Source organism: Urocitellus parryii, chromosome 9 (assembly GCF_045843805.1).
Source record: "Urocitellus parryii isolate mUroPar1 chromosome 9, mUroPar1.hap1, whole genome shotgun sequence".
NCBI lineage: Eukaryota > Metazoa > Chordata > Mammalia > Rodentia > Sciuridae > Urocitellus > Urocitellus parryii.
The window spans coordinates 114,847,717-114,856,504 of record NC_135539.1 but is presented as its reverse complement, the minus strand read 5'-3'; positions in this window follow the sequence as shown (position 1 = coordinate 114,856,504).

Sequence of the window (8,788 nt, the reverse complement as noted above, 5' to 3'; positions counted from 1 at the left end):
GTGTGTGGCAGCACCACAGGGAGGAGAGAGCAAGTCCCCACATCCAGCTCAAGGCTCATACTGACAGGAGCCTTTTGTCTGGGAGAGCAGGGTGAGGGGCAGCATTTGGCCCTGACTAGAGGATCGGCCCTGCCTTGCTTTCTTGTTTCGTGATCCGGTGGTACAATGGTTGGCAGCAGCTGTGGCCAGTAGGTTACCTGGTCCAACCTGCCCACTGTACAATAGGAACCCGAGGACTCCAGATGGGAAGTGGCTTGCTCAAGGTCACACAGGGAGGCAGGGCTAAAGGCTGCCTCAGAGTCTAATAGGCTGACATTCTTGCTCTGACTTGGAGTCCCAGATGTCTAGCATGATGCCCTCCTCCCCTGGCTCCTGTAGGGGAGTCAAATCCCCTCCTACTCAACGGCTGCCTTTCCTCGAGGCAGGTGGAGAGAAGGAGGCCGAAGCCGCGCACCAGAAGGCAGTGGAGGACTTCGCCACAATGCAGAGAAGCCACATGGGGTGCCCCAGAAAGCCCACTTCAAACCTGAAGAGGGTGGAGAGTTCCCAAATAAGGTCATATGAGCTACTGCTACAGTGTGAGGATCTCAAATCAGATGCCAGGAGGGAACTCGGGGAAAACAAGATCACTCGCTGGTGGGTCTGGGCTTGTGGGGACGGGCTGGCTCCTTGGTGCCCAGCTGCCCTGCTCCAGGGGAAGGTCAAGGACAAGTCGTGATGGGGCAGGACAGGGAGAGATGGGCGCTGGGTCCTTGTGGACTTTTCTTCTAGATGCCTCCCCTTCTCATGCAGCTGTCTTACTGTCCCTCAATGGAGTGTGGTCTCCGAGGGATGGAGGGACTCACAGGGTGGGGGATTGGAAGACAGGGAGGGTGGGTTCTGCTAAGCCCCGGCTTCTGGCTGCCCAGCGTGTCCGTTTATTATTGGCCTGGGTGACAGCTGGGAATGACAAGGACACCCTGGAGAAGGGAGTGGAGTGAGATCGGGGCCATCCTAAGCTCCCAAGATCTTCCAAAACGCCATCTGGTGGGGCCAAGGAAGGCAGGGGGGTGACAGGAATGCCTCTGTGCACCCCGCCCCTAAGCCCTGAACAAACCTGGCAAGTCCCAAAAGGAAGGACCCTGGGCCTCTGAAGGAGCATTTCTGCCCTTCAGACGTGTGTGGCAAACATTTGTTGCCCAAATGCCTGGACCCGGGGGAGTGGCAGAAGGCTGAACCAGCACAAAGAGGGCTTTTTAGTGGTCAATCCACCCTGGACCAGGTGGTGGCTTGCTCTGAAAAAAGCATGACAAGGACAGAGCAGTAGCTGGGGACCCTTGAGCCACATTCCACTCCCAATAAAATAGGCCTCATGATCCTTTCAGCGGTGGCTCTCTCTGAAATGCTTTGCCACCTTCTACATGACATTGCTCCTTCAGCCAGGGTCCCTTATGGTTCACCCAAATGGAGTGACAGTAAGCCCTAGAGCCAAGGACACATGTGCCTTTCCCACTAGAGAAGAACCTGTAATGTAAGGGTTCTTCTCATGGTGTGTGTGGGGGGGTGGGGCTCAGGACAGGAAGGAAGGAAGGAAGGAAGGAGGAGTTAGGGAGCTGGTTTACTGAGCCTGGATCCTCTGGAGATCCCTGAGGAAATCCAGTGGGAGGAGGTGAGGTGCCTCCAGATGAACCATGTTGCCAGAAGGTTCTTAGCTTCACCACAGGACCTTCAAAATCTGCCTCCATTGCCGTCACCTCTGGGAAAGCTGCTGGTTTGCAGCATCTGACTCAGTCTTCTTCAGAGACTCTTGGAGATGGGGTCAGACTGAAGAGATAACCAGAAACCTCTCCATCTTTATCTCAAATGGGGGCTCCTACTCAGGGAACTCAGAGGTACTGAGTTTTGAGTAAAACAAGAGGAACAAGAAGACCTTTTGCTTAGAGAGGGACAAAAGTTTCAGCTCCCCACCTACTCAGGGAAAAATAGAAAGTGCAAGGATCCTGTAGCCACCAAAGACATTGACTCAGTTACAAGTCATCCTCAGAAATAGCCAGCCAAGATGGCTTTACCGATGACTGCTACCAAATGTTCAAGGAACAGATAAGTCCTTTAGACACAACTGTCAGAAAATGGAATGAGCCAAACTCCCCAGCTCATTTTTATGAGGCTAGCAGAACCTTGATACCCCAGATCAGTTTATCATCAGCCTGGGCAACAGCTGGGGTGGCCAATGGGTCACCTAGCTCAACCTAGAGTGTGGCAAGGACACCCTAGAGTGTAAGAAAGCAAACATGCACCCCTTCTTGCTCATTAATAAATGCAAAAATGTGAAAGAAAATATTAACCTAATCTGGCAATGTACAAAAAAGATATGTATCATGATCAAGTTGGATGAATTTGAGCGGTATAAGATGCAGTTAATCAGGGAAATTGATTAATATAATTTGCTTTATTAATAGAATAAAAGCAAAAATCTATAAATAAAAAAATATTTGATGAAATTTGCATCCATTCTTATGAAAACTCTAAGCAAACCAGGAATAGAAGGAAACTTCTTTAATTCCATAAAACCCATAATAAATAGCATATTTAATGCTGAAATATTGAAAGCATTATCTTTAGTTCAAGAACAAGGCAATTTTACCTTTACCACGGTATTAGAGGTCTTAGTGGAGTTGGCAAGAAAAATAAACCACAAGTTTAAGGTTTGGAATGGAAGAAGAAGCAAAACTTATTTGTGCTGTGGTTGTCTACATAGAATACTTGTTAGGATTTGCAGAATAATCATCAACATTTATAATAGAGTTGGGAAAATAGTGGGATTCAACATCAGTAGATGAAAGTCAGTGACATCACCATACAACAGCAATAGTAAGTTAGAAATTTTAGCTTTTACAAAAGATAAAATTTTCAGTGGTAATCAAAAATAAATATAGATTTATGAGTTAGTCTAATAAAAGACGTGTGAGATATTTAAGAATAGTATCAAACAATTTTATTAAAATCTGTTGTAGGGAGGAATAAAAGAACTTTAGATAGGGCAAAGGGGAGGGAGGAGAAGGGAGAAGGCAAGGGGGTAGGAATGATGGTGGAATGAGTTAGACCTCATTACTCTAAGTACGCGTATCAAGACATGAATGATGTGAAAATACTTTGTGTACAATCAGTGACTTGAAAATTTGTGCTCTATATGTGTCATATAAAATGAATTGCATTCTGCCGTCATGTATAACAAATTAGAATAAATAATTTTTTAAAAAAAGAAAAATAAATAAATAAAATCTACTTAAGAAGACAACTAAATAAAGAAATATGTCTGCCAGGCGTGGTGGTGCATGCCTGAAATACCAGTACCTCTGGAGGCTGAGGCAGGAGGATCAAAGCCAGCTTCAGCAAAAGTGAAACTCTAAGCAACTCAGTGAGACACTGTCTCTAAAAAACAAAAAAAATACAAAATAAGGCTGAGGATGTGACTCAGTGGTAAAATGCCCCTGAGTTCAGTCCCTAGTAACCCCCCCAAAAAAGAAATATGTCATGATTTTACATAGGAAGACACAATATCATAAAGATGTTGATTCTCCCCCAAATTGACCCATAGATTAAACCATAGATTCAATGCAATTCTAATCAAAACCTGAGGATTTTTTTTCTTTTATTCTCCTCTTCTTCTTTGCGTCTGTGTCTATGTGTATGTGGGGTGGGGGGGGGGGCGTATGTGTGCACATTCCTGTGCATGAACCCAGGGCCTTGTGCATGCTAGGCAGGTGCTCTACCACTAAACTACAGCCTCAGCCTTGACCAGAATTTTTAGCAGAAATTACCAATATGATTCTAATATAAATATGGGAAAATAAGCTAAGAATAGCCAAGACATTTCTGGAACTAAGCACATAGTAGAAGGACTTGCCCTACTAGACATTAAGATTTGTTATAAAATTTTAGTAATTAAGACAGTGAGTTACTGAGGCAGTGAAAGAAAAGTAGACCAATGGACTAAAAAGGTTACTCGTGCATATATAGAAACTACTTATTTCAGTGGTGGCATTGCAGGTTAGTATGAAAAGAATAGATTGTTCACTAAATAGTGCTGGAATAACTGTTTTTATCCATTTGGGGAAAAGTAAAATTGGATCCTAACCTTCCAGCATTACTCAAATGTCAATTTTAGAAGGATTAAAGAGGTAAAGGGAAAAACAAACCATAAATCACTTAAAAGATAATATAGGAGAATGTCATTTGACCTAAGACTAGAGAAAGATTTCTTTCTTGTTTTATTTTGTTTTTGTTTTTAAACCCAGGAGCACTTTACCACTGAGCTACATCCTCAGCCCTTTTTTAATTTTTAATTTTCTTTTAAATATATTTTTTTAGTTGTCAATGAAATTTATGTTATTTATATATTAGGCAAGCACTCTACCACTGAGCCACAATCCCAGTCTCTGCTTTTTTATTTTTGATTTTGTGACAGAGTCTTGCTAGATTTGCTCAGGGCCTCGCCAAATTGCTAAGGCTGGCTTTGAACTGGTGATCGTCCTGCCTCAGCCTTCCGAGTCACTGGATTACAGGGGTGTGCCACCATAGCCAGCTAAGAAAGATTTCTTAAGACACAGAAAGTACAAATCATAAAGGGTAAGATTAGTAAATTTGATTATATTAAAAGACACCAAAAGAGAACAAAGACAAGCTCAAATTGGAAGATCCAACCAAACCTGTGACCATCAAAGGATTTGTTCTGGGAATTTGTAAGGAATTCCTACATGCCAATAAGAAGGAGACAAAGCAACCACTAGAAAAATGACAAGAGGTACGATGACCTAGTCACAAAAAGACAAGAGCAAAAGATACTGAAGCTAACGAGAATTAAGAAATCTACATTCAAACCATATGGAATACTATTTTATTCCTTAGTTTGGATAAGATAGGGTGTGTGTGTGTGTGTGTGTGTGTGTGTGTGTGTGTGTGCGCAGTACTAGGGATTTAACACAGGGGTGCTCTACCACTGAGCTGCATCCCCAGCCCTTTTTATTTTGAGACAGGGTCTTGCTGAGTTGCCCAGGCCGTCTTTGAACTTGAAATCCTCCTGCGTGAGCCTCCGGAGTTGCTGGGGTTACAGGAACATGCCATCACACCTGGTTGGGGAAGGTGTGATGTAGTGATGGGGAGAATAAGTCCCAGGAGAATTGGGAGAAAACTACACAACCACTGAGGGAAAACCCATCACCTGCACCTGGTAAGGCTGAACACGGCCACACCCACTTCCCATTAATTCCACTCGTAGCAAATCCTTCCCAGATGCACCAGGACCTCATTCAGAGAGTTCAGGGCAGTATTGTCTGCATTCACCCCACACTGGGATGTTTGCCCACACGACTGTTTGCCCACAGTGGAACGTGTCAGCAGCAGTGGCCTGCTCGCGAGATGGAACACTGTTCAAGGTGAGAATGAGCTACAGCTACAAGGAGCACAGGACTGGGCTGCTGGAGACACCACAGTGTAACTCCATTGACATAGCTGTCAAAGCAGGCTAAGCTAAACTATGGTGTGTTTGGAAATGTACGCAAAATTCAAAAAACTAAACAAAGTGAACAACAGAGTGAAAGCCAAAATCTAGCTTGGGGGATCAGGGAGGGGATTCGGGAGGGACACCTTAGTGGCTTCCAAGGTGCTGGTAGTGTCCTGCGTCCTACCTGGGCCATCGGCTTATGGGGTCCACTCACATATATATTTTGAACATGCTTCTATATGTGATATATTTATAATTTGAGTTAAATAAAAAAAATAATGAAGAGTTTCAGCTCCAGATAGGGTGTGGTCCATTTGGAAGTCAGAGAGAGACCTCTGGTAGCCTGCAGGGGGTCTGGAGAGCGGGGTCCCTCATCTGACAGGTTGTGGGGGTCAGGGGAAATTTGCTGCAGATGTGGTGTTGAATGCTTTCAGGGAGAGGGCCTCAGAGACCTCACAGAGTGTCCTCACCATGAGGGAGAACAGCTGGACGTTCTTGGGGACACCACCAAAGTGTAAATACCCCCACATTCCTTTCAAACTGTATTTCTGAGTCAAGCACGTCCTAACAATTCAAGCAGCCTTTGTGCCTGTCTTCAAAGGTCACACTAGGTCGCCTCACCTTATTAATATGTTCAAGTGTGGTGGGTGGTAAGGGAGAGTCTTGTTTAAATAGTGGTATTTGCTTGTGGCTGGAGCCCAAGCTTAATAAAGGGGAGTGAGAAACCCACACCAGCTAGAAGCAAAGGGGCGCCCTATATGTAGAGAATTTAAATTATCCTCATGAGCCTGCAGCTCCCGAGTGTTCGTGAGGAAGCCCCCTCCCCCTCCCTCAGGGCCACCTCCCTGACCCTTGGCGATGCCAGGACTGGAGTGCCCCACCAGCAGCTGGAACGGCGGCGAGGCTGGATTCATCTGTGCCATCTATTCTGGCCCAGCATAGCTCCTGGAACATGGCAGATGCTCAGGAAATGCTTACTGGTTTAAGCATTATTAAATTTCATGGCCAAACTATGAAATTAGATGTTATAGAGAACAAGACCTGTGGCATAGGAGGGTGCAAGGAGGGGGCGGGGAGAGTAATGGAGACCATGGGGGCCCTGCAGCCCTGCTCCACTGCTGGCTTGGTTTCTGCGTGTTTGATCCCACAGGACTGACGTCAAGGACTTGTTAATGTGCACACTGAGGCGTGGCCAGGCCCAGCAGAAATACCCAATATACATGGTCTGAGGAGATAAATAAAATGAACACAGCCTTAACTCAGCGAGGAAAAGCCTGCAGTGTTCTGGAAGGGGCTCTGGGCATGGGTCTCATCCACATCAGCCTCTCAATCCTGCTTTGCCAGATATTGCCCATTTAACTGGAGGGAAATGAGATCATGATACTTACTTTGGAGGGACTCAGAGGATTAAATCACATGGGTTCACTCATTGACCACTCACTCAGCAAATATTTATTGCATGCCAAATGATGCTAGTATGGTCCCTGGTCATGCAAGAAATGTTAATTTCCTAATGACTGGACATTAACATTAAGAGGGCAAATGATATTCAATAGAAAGGCTTGGGAAAGTAGTAATCTTCTCACAAAATGAGATAAGTACTTAAGTTTGGAAATTCTCTACCCTGGAGACAGAACCAATTTCTGCACCTGAGGACAGAAGAAGAAGAAAATCAGAAAGGGAATGGTTCCATTTTTATTGAGTCTCAAATGAGTCATGGAGAGGAAAAAAACCAACTAAGATGTTGTCCTTGCCCTTAGGAGCTTGGAACTAGGGGGAAGATTGTAGCCTGCACCCAGATAACTGCAGAAGCAAATGGGCTGGCCCAGTGCTGCAGGTGAAGAAGCCGTTGAAGTCCAGGGCATGTGGGGATGTGTCCTGTAGGAGGCAACCCGTGAGCTGATTTTTTGAAGGGACTAGAAGAAGTCTGGTGTGGAAAAGAAGAACAGGAAAGGCAGATGCTCAAGCAAGGCATGGCACCCGCTGGGACACGCCCACCACCCAGGTTATGGCTACAATGCATGGTGGTTTCCAGGCAGCAGCCTGGAGCAGATAAGGAGCGGACCATGCAGAGCCCTGGGCACCAGAGCAGAGCAGTCACCAAAAGCTGACTCTGAAGGCGAGGTCACACTGGCCAGGAGCAGTGACCTAGGAACCCTGACCTCAGTTGCTATTACTAAAAGGCTACTGATCAGGTGGGAATCAAGGTGACTGTTGACCTGAGGGACTGGGGACAGATATGCTCTGGGAGACAGGCATGGAGCTATGATCACAGGCACTGGACTGCAGGAGGGACCCTCATTGAGGGTGCTTTCAAGGCACAGTGTGCCACGGTTCCCCCACCCCCCTTTTTCACTTTTTACCTGTTTACTGTGGGTGTCCCCCCTCTATAGCATGGCAGCCCCAGGAAAGCAGAGCTGCTGACTCTTGTCCAGCTGTGTCCACCAAACATCAGGCTGGCATGTCACAGACACTTGGTCTGTGCTGAGGGGACTGAACTAGAACAGGAAGACCCAGAGAACTCTTGGGGCCCAGAGGCCATGTTGGAGGCAGAAGGGATGCAGTCTAGCACAGATGGCTTTGGGGGCGCAGTCATTGTTCCTATCTCAGGAGGATTCATTCAAGAAATGAGGTGGGCCTGAGCTAACAGGGTGACAGCAGCAACTGGGGGTTCCACATTAGGAGTCAGAGTGGCTGAGCTCCATGCTGATAGCTGGGGCACCAGGGGACCACATTGGGATGGGGATGACAGGAGACGTAGGAACTTTATTCTTTGGGTGGGGGGAAGCTGTTGGTAGTTTTTTTTTTTTTTTTTTTTTTTAGAGAGAGAGAGAGAGAGAGAGAATTTTTAATATTTATTTTTTAGTTCTCGGCAGACACAACATCTTTGTTGGTATGTGGTGCTGAGGATCGAACCCGGGCCGCACGCATGCCAGGCGAGCGCGCTACCGCTGAGCCACATCTCCAGCCCCGTTGGTAGTTTTTAAGCAAGGAAAGTGACAGGACTGAATCCCTAATTTAGAAAGAGTCAGCTGGTTGCAGTGTGCAGGCTGGACGGGAGGAGGCAGGAGATAAGTACTTAAGTCAGGAAGTGGAGAATCCAGGGAGAAGCCACATCTAGAAGAAAGGTGACCAGCTGAGGACTGTGAGTTTGGGGAGGCGCAGGGGCTGTGGACAAGACTTCCTGAAGATAAAACTGGAGCAGATGCAAGAGTCAGTATTCAGGAGGACTTTGGCTAACTGGACAATTGTAGAGGCCTCATTCGGCTAGACTATGCTAGAATCTTGACTTATCCAGCTCATAGA